This window comes from Trichoplusia ni, chromosome 13, assembly GCF_003590095.1.
Source record: "Trichoplusia ni isolate ovarian cell line Hi5 chromosome 13, tn1, whole genome shotgun sequence".
NCBI lineage: Eukaryota > Metazoa > Arthropoda > Insecta > Lepidoptera > Noctuidae > Trichoplusia > Trichoplusia ni.
This window is the reverse complement of record NC_039490.1, coordinates 4,031,373-4,052,510: the sequence shown is the minus strand read 5'-3', so window position 1 is coordinate 4,052,510 and position 21,138 is coordinate 4,031,373. Positions and strand designations below refer to the sequence as shown.

At 35.2% G+C, this 21,138-nt stretch overlaps 2 non-coding genes across 2 annotated transcripts; one reads left to right on the top strand and one right to left on the bottom strand.

The window, feature by feature from the left end:
* Positions 1-9,136: 9,136 nt before the first annotated feature.
* On the bottom strand, positions 9,137-9,209 carry Trnar-acg. Its single transcript has one exon. It is a non-coding gene; the product is annotated as a tRNA-Arg (tRNA).
* Positions 9,210-12,841: 3,632 nt separating this feature from the next.
* Trnar-acg lies at positions 12,842-12,914 on the top strand. Its single transcript has one exon. It is a non-coding gene; the product is annotated as a tRNA-Arg (tRNA).
* The last annotated feature ends 8,224 nt before the right edge of the window (positions 12,915-21,138 follow it).

The following is a 21,138-nucleotide window of genomic DNA, read 5'->3' as shown; positions in this document are numbered from 1 at the left end:
ATTCTATCGAGAACCTTCTCGATTAAAATCGATTACCATTTTGCGTATATCGATACGAGTATCTTAATAGTTGTATCGGAGTTTATTAATACTGAAATTCAATCATTCCGTTACTGGTGCGATTCGGATCGACCTAGTTATAACTGGGGCCTATAGCTACCTCTTAAAGTACGATTTTGCTACTGTTGCAAGGAGACGGAAAATAACACGGTGTAGAGCGTCGTCTCTTTTACACGTTTGTAATGATATTACTTTTGTGGGTAGTGGTAAGGGCTTTGAATGTCGAACTGATTCTGAAACGGATAAGCGATGGATGGGTATTTTAGCTCGGGTATTACGTGATCAGCTAATGCGGTATTATGTTTGTATCGCTATAACAATAGAATGTGATTGGTCTTTTGTTTACGTTTGTAAGTGCTTTCGGCAAGAGTTGTTGTTGTAGATTGAAACTGTTTGATTGGTACACTGAAAGTCAATCGATGAAGTTTCTTGCTGGTTCTTTTCTTTTTAAGAAGCAAAGAACACAAATAGTCCTTTTTATAGATATACGGAGTATATTTAGTTTGATTCTCTAACAAAAAAAATTAAAAACCGCCCCTACTTTAATAGCTCTTCTGATTTTTGTCATATATATCTTAAAACACTCGCTCTTAATTCACCTTCAATGCAAAACCCGTTTGGAAACTATGATGCCACAGATGAAGAGACCGGAGCGGAACTTAGAACACTCATCTCTGTGCCTTGGATGTTAAAAAAAGAGAGACTTGAAGTTTTCGCAGCAAGAGGCGCTGCTATGCATACAGCGATACACGTTCTTAATTTGAACCGGAAAGGCAATATTATTACTGGAAAACCACAAACTATGGAAACAGGACAGAGTTACAATTAATAAAGCATCGTCTTTTTTCCACAATCCCAAGACCCACTTAAGAACTTTCCTTTGTATTTATGAGTATGTCAGTTTACGATGATATTACTGGATGTCTCGTCACAAACAGCTGTTACTTGTTCACTGGCTTGGCAAATAGCCTATGCAGGTGGCTCTAGTGGCGTATCTTAAACTCTACTTACGTCACTCATGTGTCAAAGTGTTATGTAGTGACATGCAGTTGGTTTAAATGGTTATGTAGAGCATTTGAGTAGAAATGAAGGTTTTTGTATTATCCGGTGAAACTGAATCCTGTATTAGTCCCGAAAAGTGATGGTAAAAAATTGTGTGATTGGGAAGACTTTTATGTTGAACATACGGATTGTGTTACTGAAAGCAAGAACCTATTACATAAAAAAAGTGGTGAGAAAAAGAGAATTGAACAATGCAGCTTATTTTACAACAACTTAATATAATATAACTTAAAACAACTTTACTTTAACATTTTCACATTAAACATTTTTACTACGACTACAGAATAAAACACTATGTATAATAATATCAACCAAACTACTCGAAATGAATTATAGAAGCACCCTGTATACAAAACCAAAAGCCATCTCTATTGTCGGTTCACCAAAACTCGCGAACAATACGAGAACTTTCAAGAAAATTCTAGAATATTCTGGAAAATTCTCGAAAATCCACGAGACTTCGACTGCACTTTGGAGTATGAAATCTTTATTCGCTTCGAACCACTTTATGCCGCAAGTTCTTGCCATGTCATTGTAAATAATGCATGTCATGCTCATCACAGCAATGTAGAGGGATTTTATTTTAACATTTTAAATTCGAAATGCATTTTTGATAACATGCTGTATGTCACGGGTCGTGGGTTTTGTGTAGCAATAAAATTAAGGTATAATGCAGTGTTCTAGAGAAATGTAGAGTCAGTCGATGAATTTGAGCAAGTTTTAGTGAACTTTGATTGGAATGGTAACCAACTAATATATGACCGTAACATTCGTTGCCTAACCTCGTTCATGATTTTAGTAGTGTGCGATGTGTGATAATTTTAACTGTCTAGCTATTACGGTTCATGTAATACGGCTTTGGACAGACAGCGCTGCCTCAGTAATAGGGTTTTGTTTTTAGTTCCTTACAAAAAAAAAAGATCCAACAAAGAAGTGTGAACTTTATAAAATGTGAATCAGCTTTGTAAGCTTGCAACAAATACTTAATCTATATAGTTAAAAATTTTCTAAATCAAATACTCGACAAAATAAACCAAAATCAATTTACACAATATTCTAAATGAAAAAAATAGTTGTTTCCAAGAAACTTTGCAGGCACATTAAAAGGAGTACAAGTCTAGATTTACGTCTTAGTTTTAAAAGTCTTAAGTGTCAAATGTAGAGCTACTTCGGTCTAGAGCGAAACTTGCTTGAATTTTATTTTCTTAACTTGTTAGATCTCAAGTAAAGAGTGGCTTCTTAGATAAATGTACTTTTTTGCTGCAGTTTTTAGGGTTCGTACTCATGGAGTAAAAATAGGTACTTATTGCTAAGGCTCTCCGCTGTCTGTTGGCCTGTCACTTGGCTGTATCTTACCAACCATGATATGTGGGTAGTTTTCACAGATGATGTTATTCAGTTCTGGCTATGAAAAATGATTTAAAAAAAAAAGAGAAGCTAAGCAATAGTTGGCACGGTCACAAATTTGATGAGTGACAACGTTTGTGTTTGGAACTCTCAATGTCGCGAGTCCAACTCGCCTTTGACCGATTTTTACAGATAATGGTATGAAACCCTCCGTTCAAGGGTCAAAGTTGCATTTGGTCGGCTTTATTAATGAACTCTCATGCTGTGGACCTGTAATCCATACCAGATAATGCAATTATTAAAGTATCTTTCACTGTATTATATCATATTATTCGAAATACAATTCAGGAGGCTATAATTTTCAGTAAAAGAAAATGTATTTTAAATTACAATTAAGCATTATATTTTTATTATAAAAATACAACATACATTTAAATTTATTAAACATGAGCGTAATAAATCTACAATTTTATTAAAGTTACAAAGTTTCTTCTACACACATTACATAGACATTTTCAACTCAATTTATAGGTAACTAAAGTTCATTTTACATTGGCACGGTGAACCCTTTGAAATATTTCGCATAGCGTAAATTATATTTTCAAAATTATGTTAACGACATAAAATATATTGAGAGGTTGTTTCGGAGATTCTTTTAACGTGTTCATAAAGTATTTTATATTATGTCCCAGGAGTTGCGTGGTCGGCTTCCTATTAAATGAAATACTTTTGAACCACATTTTATGAAAGTTAGATCATTACAACACATTCATTAATACTGTATATTTTTGGAAAGGAGTTCTGCTTATATATTTTTTCGTAATAGTTTATTATTGTTCCCTTCTTCGTTTGAAAAACGACTTCTGTACCCAGGAAATGTATCATTTTGTAGCAGGGTTTCGCTGAAACACCCAGACTCGGAACAAGCAGTAGTAAATCTCCCAAACAAACTCAAAAAACTTCGCGCGGTAGGTTATGCGTTTTGACCTACATATATATGCCACAGGGCTATCCGTACGTACATCACTCAAAAAATATTTACGTGTTAGATCCTGATATTAAGATAAATATCTAAAATTACAATATCCAGGTTACCCCGCTCTTTTAAACACTACGAACACAACCTTCTTTATGCTTGGTAAGGCAAAGGAAACTTCATTCACACCACCTCGACTGAAACGGGTAGTGTCAGACTCTTACTGCCTAAATCTGACCCGCGCGGCCGTACAACGTCTCCCGCATTTAGCCGTTGCGCGGCAATGCATAGCAATTCATCATAGTCTTGTATAGCGAAAAGGAACAAACCGCGCTTCCATTATAATAATACATTTCTTAGATGCAATTCAAGATAGAGCGTCTAATCGCGTCAGCCATCTTGCGATAATCGGAGTTGTATGCAAAACAAAGGAAGGAGGTCCTGTCGTTGGTTGAGAGGACTCTTATTTGTTTGAATGTAATCTTAATGAAGGTAATATCTATAGGTATGCAGCTGCAGAACTTGCATTTAGAATGAACTGATTTTACAATACAGATTTTATTTAAACATATTTTACAAGTTTTCAAACGACTCTTGCAGTGAGGAGTTTAATCCTTGAGGGTTTACAAGCATTCAAGTCATTTTCAGAAATTCACCTACTTTGACGAGCTCCTTTGTCTGTCATCAGTTCTTGTAAGTTTTATATCAAGTTGAAATTGTATGTCCTGTGTATGTTTATGCTCGCCAATGCAATAATATGATTACAAGGATCTGTTCCTGGAGCTAGGTAGTAGCCACAAAGAGCTCAAAAGTAAACCGGAAAGTGAGGCAAACTTGCAAGATTTGATTATAGAGGGATGGACAGGCTTAGTAAAAGAACTTATAAACACAGCTTATGGAAACGTACTGTCAATTACGTCATCAAAATGACTGCCAGGTATGTCAGTAATTATCCGAGTATATTACCCACGGCGGAGGGCCACATTCGGTGCTATGGATGCGGTCCCAATATGAGGCGAGGAGGCCCACGCTCTTTACACGTCGGCCTCCACACAACACAAGAAAGTGACCTACCGGCCCACATTACTGGCCGGTGGAAGCCCGCGGTCGGTGTGTGAAGGATTGCAACGCATTGCCATACACCGACACAAAAACGCGGATGACGTAGCACGGCGGTTCAGGAAAAGTCTGACACTACCCATTTCCTCCCCCGAGGGAGTGGGTGTCCATGAGGATTCCCCCGCCTTAAAAAAAGGTATGTCAGTAATTAGCGGTGATTAAACAACACTTAAAACAGTCATTTTACATTCCACCCAATAGTATTTTCATCAATGCTAATACTATTAATCCTATTAAATATTCAAAATTAATTTATCTAAATGTAACATATTAACATAAATAGGTATTAATTACGCACATTCACGTTTAAATATCTCTTCAGAGTTGGAATGCAGCTTTATTGGATACTCGTACCGTTTACAAATCGCTTAGGGGGATTTAATACGGGGAAATCTCCATAATATAAGCTTTGATTAACCGATTCTCTTGGTATTTTCCTATGAAAGATATTGTGTTTGGATATATGTATTAAAGATATATTTATATGTCGATCATTTCTCCTAGCCTCCAGACCAAATTGGTATAAGTTTTTGCATGGATGGAACGTGATCTTTTGTGAATTCTTTGCGTATTACTGTGAGTAGGTTAACAGTGCTAGGAGTAAATAATAAACTGTAGATTTCAAAAGCATCATTATACAAGGAGTGTTGTCACGGCTTGAAGTAATGTTATTGCAATCTGGAACCGTGACAAAGCAATATTCTGCATAGAGCAGCATCTCTCTCTTTCACACCTTCAAAAATATTGCGTAAAGCCCTCTGATATGATGCGGACAAAAACGACTACAACAAAGAAAGCGTTCTCAAAAAGTTTATTTTTCCAATTCTACCGCTTTTTTTCTTTGAAGCTAGCAAATAAATGAAAGAACGGCTATCGAAATATTCCTACCAAACTCACTAAACACCTTTTAAAAACCAAACTTTACATTAGGTTGTGACCCCAAGCCGTTAGTTAATGCAAAAAGGTTCAGAATTACAGATACCCAGCAAATTGCCCCGTTATCAATTTTCGGACATATGTCAGCTAGCTTATGAACCGACCGTATATTCGAGCTCAAACGGTTAGGGTGTTAGAACTTTACGTTCATATGGTTTCTAACTGTCTGAGGTCCCAATTAATAGGTCGTGAGTGTTGAATATTTTTTTAATTAAGACACTCTGACTTATTTTGCAACAATAGCTAGTATCGAAAGACTCTAGCCTGTTTCGCAGGACTTATATTACTGAACAAGTATGTATTTGTAACAAGGTTTCGACACACCGACTCACAGTAATTCTGTAAAGTTTGTGGAAGTAAAGAAATAAAATAAATAATAAATAAATATTCCACAACTTTCACACAACGCCATCTAGTCTCAAACTAAACAGTGCTTGTATTATGAGTACTAGGCGACTGATAAACATACCTAAATATTTCTAAATACATATATAATATAGATAAATTACACCTAGACACAGAACAAATGATCGTGTTCATCACACAAACATTTGTCCTGGGTGGGAATCGAACCCACGACCTCACTACCTAGGGTCACTAACCACTAGACCAACAGGCCAGTCAAAGAAGAGGCATCTTTCTTCCTAACCCTTTAAGGGTTGGTTGTACTCTTCTAAGACATTTAAAGTTATTACTATGTTGAATTTCAAACATTAGCAAGTTGGAATGCTATTACAGAACTATTTAATTATGCTCCTTAAAATGACGTAAGTAATACAAAAAGAAAGAAGTGCGTTGTGTGGCGGTGCGGCGTGTGTATGTGCATTCGGAAATGTGAGGAGGCGAAGTGTATATGATACACTGTCTCTCTCAGTTTCAAGGAAAACCTTAAGAACGCTTTATTTATTTCGTTTAATATAACTTCTTTTTGGATGCAGCTTTGAAAGCATGGAGGTCATTGTCGGCAAAACTATGTTATTTTTTTAACATCCAACTATCAGCAGGGACAAGGGTTTAAAAAATCTTTAAGGAGAGCAGTAAAAGAAAAACAACAATTTATTTTGCATTTGACAATTTAATTATTTTGATGTGTGGGTATATAAAACTACCAAAAATACAATGGCAAATTGTACAAACATTTCCAGTAGAGCAATGACCAGTACTGACCATAGTTTTTTTGTCAACATCGGAAAAATACGAATGAGAAAAGAAACTTCTACCCTTTGTCGAAATAATCTCTTTAAACCTTTACTTACTCAATCCTGTAGGTAACGTCTAAATAGATCTACCTTCCTGGATCTAACAAATCCGAAATAACTCCTACGTTAATATAATCCTAAGGCCGTATCTACATAGGTTTGAACATGTCTAGGTAATCTTGTAGCTGTCAGCTTAGATCCGCCGTTCATGCTGCTTCTAACTACAACCCTCTAGTCAAAGGCACATGCAATCTTGGATTTCCGTCGCCATTTTTTCCAGTGACGTCATTTGTCTGTTTTAGATTTATACAAATAATTTTAACATTGAGAAATGTAATCATTTTTATAATCTGTTTGCGTTAAGTTGACCGCTTTGTCAGAATATACCATAACGTGACAAATACAATTTAAATTTCTTATCTGACCACAAAGCAAAATAAACAGGCGAAACGCCCCTCGTGTTGAGATAAAAACCAACCTCTACTTAAACATCTCCTTAAAATGCACTTTCACGCAAAAACTACTGCATGGATTTGGATGAAATTTGTTATACATATAGTTTACAACCTAGATTAACACATGATTTATCTCTATTTTATTTTCGATTAAATTTTGTAGTTTCAGATTAAAAAAAAATTGAACTTTCAGGTCAGTAACAAAAGCCCAACAATCCGATGGTCGAGTATCACTGAACGATACTATCAAACACAACACAAAATCAATACTAAAGTCCTGAACCAAATTCATACATATATCATTAATCCCATAACATATTTTCTTCATAATATTGCTATAATGATCCTGATTCCCCATCTAAGTGGGTCGCTGTCACTGCCATGGACTTTGATGGATTAAAGATGTGCGCTCGTTACAAGGGCATTATAAACGGAATCATGTGCATGCGTGTGGCGTATTATTAATGTGACTGTGAAATAATGGTCCCATTGTTTATTTAATTATTTATTTATCCTTTATGCACATGTACAGAGGCGATCTTAATGCCTTAGACATTCTCTACCAGTCGGCCTTAGGGTGAAGATAAAATGTGGTAGAGGCACTGTAAATTTTAGGAAATTGATAAAGCCATTTTTATTGTATATTACGAATATAATAACTACATAAATATGTACAAGAAGGACAAAACTTGTATCGAAGTACATCTTCTAATATATAAAATTCCCGTGTCACGATGTTAGTTACCGTACTCCTCCGAAACGGCTTAACCGGTTTTTACCAAATTTTATATGCGTATCACCAATATATATTTTTCATACCCCTAAGGGATTGCTCACGCTAAAAAATATTTTTTGGACGAAATTGTTTGTTTTTTTTTTAATAATGTGGCATTAAAGTACATAAAACTAGAAAAAAAACGAAAAAGAAAAAACGTTTGCTGGATCAGCTAGTTATACATATAAAATAGTGAGTGAGTGTGATCTGACAGCTACTAAATAAAACCACCCTCGTTATATTTTTACTCTTGGATACTAATTTATAACTGACCAAGGTCACAAGCACGCACACATAGATATACACACACACATACACATTAGAATTACTACCTTAGATTTACTTTCATGTTCTATATTTTGTCAACCTTCGTTTGTTCTAAAAGAACAGTGTCATATACAAGTTATGAAGAGTTCTTTGTAAAATGACAATATTTTAAAACAGTCGAATAGCGGTCCCCAACTTTTTTTGGAAATTTTTCAAAAATGTCTTTGTAACTTTACATAGGGGGAAATAAGTTTTATTTTTATTTTCCTGGTATAAAAAGTAATTTCGTCTGTTAACAATTTACGTTACAAAAACTTTTACGTTTAGGTATACGACCGTTCGAGGCTAACACAACATACTAATATAACATAAAGAAAAAGATATAACTAAAAAGAAAAAAATATATGTATATAAAAATCAAACATGAGGGGGTAGTATGCGTAACAATCTCGCAATACGGCCCTCGCTCGACCTAATGCGAGAAAAAATCACAGTAAAACAGTCACAGTAAAACTAACAAAATGAAATCCCTAACAAGCTAAGTTAAAAGAAAAAACGAAACAGACTTTTCAAATGTGTAACATTTATGAAAACAAACAAACAAAGGCGTACAGTTTGCCGCGATATCATTGCAAAAAAACTGCCAAATCCCGGTAGATGGCGCTATGCGGTGTATTTGAAACTGCAGTGTAGAGACGTGACACGATAGGGATATTTTTGAAGGGATATTTTATATCTTTAATTATTATGTTTTGTGATATTTTCATTAGCATCGAAAAAGTAAAAAAAAAATCATGGGTATCGAATGAAATTATTGAGTATTTCTAAAGATGCTTTCTATTATTAAAATTAATTTGGAGAGAAAAAAAAAATAAAAGAATAAAAATAATAAATTAATAATTAAAAAAATAACAAAAGCGTATATATTGTTTTCTGAAAGCGACCCTGCCAGGATTCGAACCTGGAATCTTCTGATCCGTAGTCAGACGCGTTATCCATTGCGCCACAGGGCCGTGTACAATGTAGTCGAAATAACCTAATCCTATGTAGTTCATTCATACTGGCATTGTGCCAAACTTATGTTTAATGCGCTTTTAATCTTATTCGATATAACAAAAATAACTTAAGAGAATAAAAGCTAAAAAGGGCTTATTTAAAATTGAAAAATATTATAACATTTTGAAAAATCCTTAACCCGGTCTAGAATATTTTAGAAAAGCTTTGTTGCTTATTTGCGAAAGAGACTGCATTCTACGTCTCAAAAACAGAAATTATGTTTTCCTAATTTTAATAAATTCAAGTAAATTTGAAATTTGTACACAATGTTTAGTGTAAGTAGAGCAAATAGAATAGAACACTTAAGTACAAATAAAACACTTAAAGTAGAAAATCGCGAGAAAAACCGTCCAAAGTCTTCGAAAAAATCACAAAAAATAAAAACACTAAAAGATTACAAAACAAAACAAAATACACCTATGTAATATGAGAGAAATAAAGACTTTGAATAATAATAATAATATTCATGAACACTTAAAAAAATACGAAAAAAGTTGTTATTAAATAAAATAAAATTTAGTCACATTTATCAGTGCAGTGTCACGTCACTAGTACAGTCGTGTGCAGCGGTGACCTCGCGATACCTCCGGAATTAGATTTGTAAGCTATCACACAGCTACCGGGTCAGGCCGGATATAATGCGCGCTGTAAACAATGGCCGGGTAAACTACTTGTCTACTCACAGGCCGCTTTGAAGATTATGATGAACATACAGCATGTTGTTATTTTGACTTGTTGTTATTCTGTTTTGTAGCTGAATAATGAGATGTAGTTTTGAGTTTAAAATTGTTTTTTTAAGAGTATAAATATAAATTTTCAAATCTTTATTGATAGATAATATTTTATATTATATTGAATTCATAATATATTATTTTAACACATAAAACCTATATTATAAGATACATAATCCATTAAAATATTTTTTTTACAATAAATTAAACTTAACTAATGTTTAGATTTTTAAAACTATTTTAATATAAAAAGAAATATACATTATTTACAAAGCGTCAAAAAAGACATCTTCATCCCTGCCAAAGTCGGGAAACGTGCCCAGAAGGCTAAATAAATGAAGTATAAATATTATGTTGTACTTTTAATTTTTCAAACGAATTAAAAAATGATGACGTCCTCAATTTGCCTGTTTTTTTTTAAATTTGTTACTTCGAACTTTGGCTTGCATCAACCAATTTAGTTGATTCTTTCATTTTTTCTTATTTTATTAAAAAGTTTGGTCCCATAATGTCATCAAAATTGATTCAGTAGTTTTTATTTGAAGTAGGTTGTGTGTTTTTCGTTCTGCATGTTGCGTGAATTCTTTAGAGATTATTCGTAAGTGATCGTGAATATCCAAAAAGGAATATGAAGCTGCTCTATTGACAAAGAGGTACAAAAGATAACTAAATATTAAACAAGAGAAAATTTTATGTAATTATTAAAATATTTGGCGGACGATGCCGCTAGTATCAAACAATAACATGGCAATCAAAAACTCATTCTTAAACGCTTGAGTCCGTAAACGGTTTACCGCAGGCCCTGCAAATTCCACCTCTAAACTTAAAAGGAGTTTGATGAAAACCTTCCCCATCCATACTTCTTCCGAAGATAAATTTCATGTACAAATTTCACGTTACACAGGACTTCGGGCCTCCAACGAAACTTTTTTAATAATGTTTCGCATTTTTTCGAGTTTGTCTCACTTTGATTGATCTATTTATACATTGTGTGTCGCGTTAACCTTTGTCAAAAATGGCGTTTTGTCACAGAAGCGACTGTAGAACTTTTGTGGGCCGTGATGTAATCGATTTTTTGTGTATCGTTTGTCTAAACGACTGTACTTCGGGTAGTTTCGGCTGTTTTCGGACTTTTATTGCAAGAGTATGACTGTCATTCGAATTTTATGTTGTGTTTGGATTTTAGTGCTTGATTAGGTTGTTTTTTTGACTGTAGGTATTATATTTTTAAATTAATGAAAACTAAATAATACGTGGGTTGTATCCATAAAAGAGAAAAGATGTATTTTTATGAACCAATGTACATAAGGAGCATCAAAACTAATTTCATAACGATAATAATCTAATAAAAAAAAAAGTTTCGGGATGTTCTCGTCTTGCTAACGGTGAATACTTGCACAGACATAACCAAGTGGCCAGGATTATCCATCAGCAGCTTGCTCTGAAATACAAACTTGTGGAATCTGAGGTGCCGTACTATAAGTATGTGCCCGACCCAGTTCTCGAAAGTGGTCATATCACACTGTACTGGGATCGATCTATCATCACTGACAGGACTATTGTTGCCAATAAGCCTGATATAGTGGTGATCGATCGATCAGAGCGTCGGACAATGATTGTTGATATCACTATCCCCCATGACGAGAACCTCGTGAAAGCAGAAAAAGAAAAACAATTGAAATATTTGGATTTAGCTCACGAGGTTGTCGACTTGTGGGAGGTGGACTCGGCAATCATTGTCCCGATAGTCGTAAGTGCCAATGGCTTAATAGCCAAGAGCCTCGATCAACATCTTCGGAGGCTCTCGTTGGGCGTCTGGGTCAAGGGTTTGATTCAGAAAGCGGTACTTCTGGACACGGCGCGCATCGTGAGGAGGTTCCTCTCTCTGGAGCCCTGACCACCGGCAGCTTGGGCCCTGTACCCGTTGCCGGTTGGACACTATTTTTTATATTTTTAAATGTATGTTGTTTTTTATATATATTTAAAAATGTAATTTATATGTATTTTAATGAAATAAAGGAAATAATAATAAAATGAAAACAATTATTTGAAAGCTGTGATATTGATTTCTAGTGACTGAACGGATAGCCGAGTGGTTGAGGTCACCACGCCAAACCCACTTTAAGCGGCGTGTCGTAGGTTCGATCCCCGCGTGGGACAATCGCTTGTTCTGAGTCTGGGTGTTTTCGTGCATGTGAATTGTATGTTTGTGAAAACCCCCGCGACACAAGGATTCAGATCCTTAATGCTTGCTCATTTTTTGAAAAAAAAAAAATACTGCCAACGAAATCATTGCAGAAAAGTCGCAGATGAAAGCTAGTCCCACAACATGATTTCCTCAAGTTTCAATGCGGAGCAAGAAATGAAATTTCGGTTTAAGGCGTATAAGACGCTCTGTTCACGAGTTGCTAGGAAACCTTTGAGGTAATTTGTGACAAATATGTTTTGAACTTGCGACAAAAGTAGGATAGTAAGATTTTCCTTGAATGTTTTATATTTTTTACATGATAATATCCCATTCATCCTTCATTAAAGAACTCTGTGGTCCGGGGAATTACCAACCGACGCGATGTGTCAAAAAACTAAAAATATTATCAATTAGACTAAAATAATAATTTAAAGAAAAAATTCAATATAATGTAATGTACTTACAGAACGTAGGTATGTAACAGGCGTCATTAGTAGTACACGCCTTTTAGTCAATCATGTTTAAGGCTTTTATGTTATACGCTCACCATCATTCATTTTTATATACATAGACTTAGCATAGGAATCGCTCTAGACCTCATACATTGAGTTAAAAAGAAAAAATCTGCATTTTGTATCATGTAGTCGTAAATTTAACTTTATTGAATCAAGGCCCTGTGGCGCAATGGATAACGCGTCTGACTACGAATCAGAAGATTCCAGGTTCGAATCCTGGCAGGGTCGTTGGGGATAGTTGGTGGTTTTGTTATAAAAAATCGCTTTTTTCGTTTTTGGAAACTATTTTTTGACAGTAAACTATAACTAAATTGTAATTAATACCATTATAACTTTTGATTGCACGGATAGCAGAGTGGCTCAGGTCACCACGTCAATCCCTCTAAGTGCGACGTGTTCTAGATTTCATCCTGATCCCGATGAATGCTTATCCTGAGTCTCTCTGTCTTTGTACATATGACGTGAATATTAGTGAAACAGCCGCGACAAAAGAATTCCTTTGTGCGACTGTAGTTTAAAAACGACCTTATTAGTTAATAAAATTTAACTTTTTTGATAAGTGATAGCGAATCTTACTTTAAACACTTTGGATTCCTTATAACTGTTGTTAAATAACATTATAAAGGCGTATGTGACTTTGCGTATGTATGTTTATGTTTGCTATCTGTTTACGTGTGTCTGGACCGATTTCAATGACATTTGGTATGGCGGTAGCTGACACCTTTGATTAACAGATAACTTTTATTCTGCTTCGAGAAGAAAGGTCAGTTTTTATGCAACCAATGTGCAGGAGGACGAAGCCTTTTCCCCACGTTTTTATAATCTCAATTTCTTGTTTGTTTGTCGTTCCGGTTGGAGTTTTGCAACTCAATTTTGAGGCACTTCCCGATAAGCTAGCGGGCTGAAATTTTCAGGGTAGCTTTAAACACAATGCAATTTACAACTATAAAACTGTCAAAGTTTGATAAAATTTGGCATTTAAAAAGTGGGCATTTAGATTTTTTTAATATATTAATTTTTATTTTAACCTGCATTAGTAATAATTTCTAAAGAAAGTTTAAAATCACTGACTGAATAAGTCTAGTATTTTAAATGACAGCACAGATTTACCTGGTATAGTCAGATGCATGTAATTTCGGAAATTCCAGGATATCAATGAACGTGTACTCCTCGCTAAATAGACTGTAGCAAATGAGGTGCTGCGAGCACGCGCCCGTGTAGGGTTGTCACATGTCCCACATAATATTTTCAATTTTGTTTATGATACAATTAAACAAAATATATGTTTATGGATGAAGTAAAATCAGTGGTGTAAAATGTAATACGAGTTTTCTATGTAAGTGATTTTTTATATAATTTTAATTTAATGTTATTTTTTTACAAAATTTCACAGGCAAGACTACACGCCTGAAAACTAATCCTGCTCTTTAATCCTTGTGTCTCGGGGCAGGACTGGCAACAATCATTTGCATCAACAAACAAATTTTTATCTTACACAGGGATCGAACCGGCTAGTCACATACAGTCGCTAGTCGCTCGGCTCTTTGTGCAGTCAAATATTTTACTAAACGGAGTCTATGAATAAGGATGCCTTAGAAGTTAGTTAAAGACAGTCTCTGTATTATCTAATCACATCATCATCCTAGCTTTTTTCCAACTATGTTGGGGTCGGCATCCAGTCTAACCGGATGCTAAGTACCAGTGTTTTGCAAGAAACGTCCGACTATCAGATATCCGCAACCCTGTTACGTGAGAACATGATATTGATTGTTAAACTTTCTAGCTTCTTACTACCTGTAATAACGGTCAAAATGTATATATAATAGTCGGGTGCTCGCTTGACTTAGATGGTCACCCATCTATGAACCGACGGTGTCAAACGAAGTTTAACTTGTGCTCGATCATCTTAATCAGATAGGCAGTACCTATTCCATTATCGAATCTATAAAATCTTTTATCTAATCTCTCAAAATTCAATTCGACAATTTTCTTTCAAATGTTTGACAACCCTACCCCTGGCTTTGCTCTAATGAAGTCAGAATGGTAGAAACAAAACAACTGATATTAGTGTAAACATTTGGTGCGCTGGAAGTGATTGAATTTCCTGTGCAGTCGGCGCGTTAGTGCGTTATCAATTCATATAAGCAATGGGATATTTGACTGGAAATATCGAAATAGTTGATCCGATCGAATTTCAATTAATAAAAGCCGTTCAAGTGCGAGTCGAGCTCGTGATATTCAGGGTTCCGTACAAATAAGCCAAATTTTGATCAACCATAATCGGCATTTTATGGTTGATCAAAATTTGGCTTAATAACCGAAACATATAATTAAAACTAATAAGAGAAAACCCATACATTCATACCAAATGCTATAATTATATCCCATGTAACTAATATCTGCATCCTTGAAAACAGAGGTTAAGGAAATGCGTCATCTCTGACAAGTAGCGCTCTTGACAAGAATGCATGCCAATTTTGCTGTGTTTACCATTGACCCACTGCACTAGTGTAAAACTATTACATGTATCATTAATATAGTCAACCTTGGATTATAACAGGCTACTTTTAGCCTACTTCGTTAATTAAATGTTTCGTTTTCCAACTGTTACCAACTTTCAGGCGAGCAGAGCCAGCCCGTGCCAGACGACGCGTTCCTATCCCACGCGCGCCTCAAAGAAATTTCAAAAAGGACAGAGTAGCCAATTGTGGACGCCTGCCGGGGCAGCGAGATTGTCCGAAACCGTACCGTGGCCCCGGTTCAAGAAGGGCAAAGGAAGGAACATGGGGGGGGGTTCTAGTCAGTAGAAGTCTGACACTGCAACCCCATACGAGAAAAAGAAGGCTGATGAAGCCGCTAGCAACAGGTTGTTTTACTAAAAAAGCAATAACAAAATACTTCACTCACATGTCATGACAACTCTCCACAGACTTGTTTGCGAGGAGTTTCCCAATCTTACTAACTTAAGATCTCACAAAAAAATACATCAACGAAACATCTTCATCCGGAACCCGATAAAAAGCATAATTACCGACGACATTACAGCCCAATACTGGGCTATCGCAAAAACTGAAGACATGTATAAGGAAAGAGGATGGGCATTGAGCTATAAATCAGCGTCTCAACTCCAAAGAAATTGTGCTAAAGACTTATGTTTTTTCGACCATCACGATCTCGTAAATAGGATGCTATCAAATTTAGTTTTAGATACGTTGTTTTAGCATTATTTTTTCATGTTTATTTTCGAGAAAACGGTTATTTATTTATTAAAATGTTTCATTCTAACCTAAATAGGTTAAACATTACCTTCAAATTAAGTTTTTAAATACTATAACGGATGCCTACTGCAGTTTACAAAAAAATACAAATATGAGGATTTAATTTCTTCATAACATTTATTGGACTTCACTTTACCTCAGTCTCATATGGTAACTACCATAACGCATTTAATAGTGTGTAAACCATACTTAAAAGTACAACTTTAATTTGATTGTATAACTGGAGTTATTTAGTGCGTAGACAATGTGACTGAAAATAGTGCATTTGAAATAAATAATACAATATTATTGCGGCTGTGTAAGAGAAATTGCGTTAAATTACTTTAAGAGTTGGCGACCCGTAGAGCAAATAGGTAAAGACAAAGAATAGAAAAACGCAGAAATAAAATTTGTAAATACAGGAAAGTTACACAAACCAGCCCAATACAACAAGATTATTAACGATAAGAAATATCCTTATCGAGATACTACAACATAATACCAGAAGTCAAGCGGAGGTCAAAGCTAAAAACCAATAAAGTTGATCTCAATTCATTAATAATGTGTGCGGCGTACCTTGGCGTCTACCACGAACACTAAAAAGAAAACTGTGAAAGTAGAGTAAGCAAGACGACGCTATACGCATAATAGCGCGTCATCCCACTTTCAACGCTGCGTTTTGATATCGTGGTACAGGCATTACCATCGCAATCTTATAGCTGATCTCATAAATATCCGAGAGAAATCTTTTTTGTTTTGTTTCTTATTGCTTTTATTGTTAGTTGAAATATCATATTGTACTGTCGCCAGGTGCTTCTGAGATATATATACTCAGATGTAATAAATTGTCAGTAATGAAATGTGAATGTCAAGATGTTTCTACAATTATTGGTATACATAATATTTCGTCTTTGCAATGAGTACTTTAACGTTTTCAGATGATTTCAGATAACCTTTCCTCCCTGACTTGTGTGTGACGTGTCTAAAGGTACAGAAAATTATTATATGTTGCAGTTTTTTTAAGCGGGGCAGCGCGCTACATTGTGTACAGTGACGTCTGTGTTCCACAAATTCAACAGGGCCGCCAGTCGAGATATTTAAAATAAAAAGGTGTATTTTCCATTTTCTTATTACCTATTTTTTATTATAATAATAATATAATAATATCATGGGACAACTCACACACGGTTATCTGATCCCAAGCTAAGCAGAGCTTGTGTTATGGTAACCAGACAACTGATAAACTTACTTATATATTTCTAAATACATACATATTATAGACTAGCTGTTGCCCGCGACTTTGTCTGCGTGATTCTCAAGATGTGAAAAACTATGAAGTTTAATAATAACGATCATCTCAAAAATGTAATGCAATATTGAAAATGAAACACTTTTTTTATATTTTAAGCTTGCTTTTTTATTTCTAAATTATAATGAATTTTGAACGACCCAAAAACTATCAAATGTTTGAATCAAACACATTTCATCGTTTACGATACTATCCTGGTGTCAAATATTTCACAGCTGTTTTAATGATTTTTTCTTATTTAACCCCAAAAAGAGGGGTTTATAACTTTGACATATCTGCCTTTTTTTTTTGTTTAGGCGGGGGAATCCTCATGGACACCCACTCCCTCGGGGGAGGAAATGGGTAGTGTCAGACTTTTACTGACTTAACCTGAACCGCCGTGCTACGTCATCCGCGTATTTGTGTCGGTGTATGGCGTTGCAATCCTTCATACACCGACCGCGTTGACATATCTGCCTGCCTGTCTGTCTGACATACATGTATGGAAGAAGATGACATGTTACGCCGACCCCAGATAAAATAATTGGGATAAGAGCAGGGGAATGATGATGATGATGTCTGTCTGTGACATCATAGCTTCCGAACGAATTGAACTATTTTAATTTTAACGTGAATTATGTGCGAGTGTTCGTTTAGACATGTTTGACAAATCGAGCCGTTTAAAAATGGGGTGCAAGTAGGAAAAAATAACAGAAGGTATAACTCAGTCTTAGCACTTCTGCTAAAAATGTTTTACTTTCGAAATTTTCCATTTACTAATTGGGTGGGTTATGATTTTCGAGCACGTCTGTTCTTGGGACGGCCTACACCTGAAATTGCTAGACGGATTATGACAGTGATTATGAGGTAACATAAAATTATTATTGTACTGTAACCAAAGAGGTAAACCAGAACCATATAACTGAGGCCCCGGTGTCCGTTTGTCTATCTGTCACCTGGCTGTTTCTCAGGAACAGTGATAGCCAGACAGTTGTTATTTTCACACACGATGTTTTCTGACGATATAAAGAAGATGTCAAATTATTTTTGTGGACGGAGCTGGTGAAGTGAGAGTCGGGCTCGGTAACTGTGGATTTTACATATAAACGGTTTCCTGAAACACGTTATGTCTGATTGTCCTCTTAATATTAAAACTGATCTTCCTTACAAACATTTGGAATATTTCCAAAATAAAAAAGATGGTAAACGTGTTATCTTGGCCCCCTGGTGTTTTGATCATGATTGCCTTTAAATTGCTGATAAATAAATAGCGTTATAATAAGAAAAATATCAGTCACCCCTTTTTTTAAAATTGACAATGACAAAAATCTAAAGTATAGGATATGTGTAATTTGTGATGTTACGACAAAGCAAAATATGAACATAAAAGTGACTTCATGTGCATGAGTTCTATTTACTGTACCAATTTACAAAGAAAAATTACGTATTTTATTCGTTAACATACCTGACGATCATTGAAGTAAAATACCTACCGTCATCCCTACTGCATAAATGGAACTTAAATAAAGACTACATAAGGTTGGTTATGCGGTTACGCTGTCGATACCGACAGCCAAAATGATTTTTCCAGACATTGTATGACGGATGTAAGTGCTGATAGCTACACGCTATTATCAGCCTTATTGGGGAAATTTCCAAAAATATGTTCCTAATCCTCGTCGGCTTAGGGATCTCAGAGACTTATTCAGTCTCGTGCCTTCCCCTGTTTTTACCAGAATACAGTAAATTGTTAAAGGAATTTTTGGAAGGACCACGTGTGCGGTCTCTATAATGGCGGATGTAGACCGATCAAATCGTTAAAATATTGAAAAATCCCAGGTATCAGTAGACATTATTCTATCAATAGATACATAATGTATACTCATTGATAGCTTTGGTCTTATAGATCTTTCACATTGCATACCTATTATGCAGTTTTTATGCAAGTTTTCTGGGCTTTTTTATCCGAAATACTTTTGGCATATGTAATGTTGCAAATTTAAGAAAAAAAATTGTTGCTAGTTGTTACAGATGAACCAAGGTAATAATTAACTGTGTCGTTCAGTAATTTTTTGTTATGCATAATTATAGATGAGATTAATGTGAACTACATGCAACTTTCTGTTGAGTGTCACTACGAATGTTTTGATTCTTCTTTGTTCCTTTCTTTCAAGAACGTACCGATTACGGTAACAATTGCATAAAAAAAACGTATTAGTTTATGTTTCTTTTATTTTACTTGTGAAATAGTCGCGGTAGGTCTATATCAGACTTGAAAGAGAATACAATGAAAAATTTTGTGAAAATGATTTATTTTCGAAAAATCCTATTATTGCTCTGCCAAAAGTCTTAAGATAAATAGCGTGATGTTTTTTTGTGTAAATTGATAACCGTGCTGCCTACTACTCAATGGGGTGAAAATACACCTCATAATTGTATTACACGATGTTACGCGTGAGTCCAAAAATTTAAAACTTTACTGCTCATGCCCCCTGCATAGTAGCATTATTGTTTTTATATATTTGTTGTATCATATGTACGATAAGGTTCATGCAAAATTTGAACGAAATATGTTCAGTAGTTTATGAGATAATTTGATATTTATTTATAGGTATAAAAGGCTCCTGCTCACCCCCTGTAACGAAAAGCGGGATAATAAGTAAAAAGTATGTTGACCGGACCTCTTGTTGATATTCTCTGAAAACTTGAATCAAATCTATCCAGTACTTTCCGAGGTCTTTCCGGACATACATACAGACAAACAGACAAACAGACAAACAGACAAACAGACAAAAATTCTAAAAATCATATTTTCGGCATCGGAATCGTTCGTAGACCACCCTGCAATTATTCTTTTTTTTTAATATTCAATGTACAGTTTTCACTTTTCTACAATTTTATTATATGTAATAGATAAATTACACCCAGACACCAGAACAAATGATCATGCTCATAACACAACATTTGTCCTGGGCGGGAATCGAACCCACGACCTCCGGTATAGCAGTCAGGGTCACTAACCACTAGACCAACAGGCCCGTCTTGGACAAAGATTAGCTTTTTATACGTCATCCGCAGCAAAGATGATTTACGAGAATTCAAGACACATGCACGACATACCCAGACTCCAGACAAACATACATGGAAAAGACAAATGAATGTAGAATGCTAACACTCAACCACTTCGCTATCTGTACGGGCAAACTACTGAGCTATTACAATATTTTTCAGCAACAGCTTCAAAGTTGCCAGCGAAAGTGACAAAATAAAATATTACCTTTTAACAATCAAAACACGATCATAAAAACAAATCGAAACTTTCTAACAATTCATTTCAAAACTGCTGCCTTCGTAGAAAAGTTACACGAACGTGTATTCAAAGCTATGTAGTCACAAACCTGAGTGCCATAGTATGTGAGGCTTCAATAATATAACATTAATCATAGTGTATGCTTTCAGGGGAACTCGAGACAATGTGGAACAGTCATCATAGTTAATGGCGAGGGGAGGCCCGGGTAAACAGTCACTGTTATATCAAATAAGCAAGAATAATGCGCGTTGTGATCGTGATAGTATAAAATCTATTGTATTGTGTATGAGTATGTGAGTATTATGTAATGAACTAATAAGTACAAAGGTTTAAAAGTATGTCGAAAGTTCAACCCAATTAATGCCTTAAAAAAATCACGTTTGAGTTGAATATCCAAACCGTAAAATGGGATCCTTAAGAAAGTATGTATCTATCACACAGAGAAAAATTGTTTCGGTTTTTTTTCTAAGTTGGGGCCGAACTTACACTTTAACCATGCATAGAACCACAAGACTACCACGACTTGATTTAGTCATGGTTTTCATTCAACAATACATGTGTACGACAAGGTTTAAAACTGTCACTTAATGTTGAAAC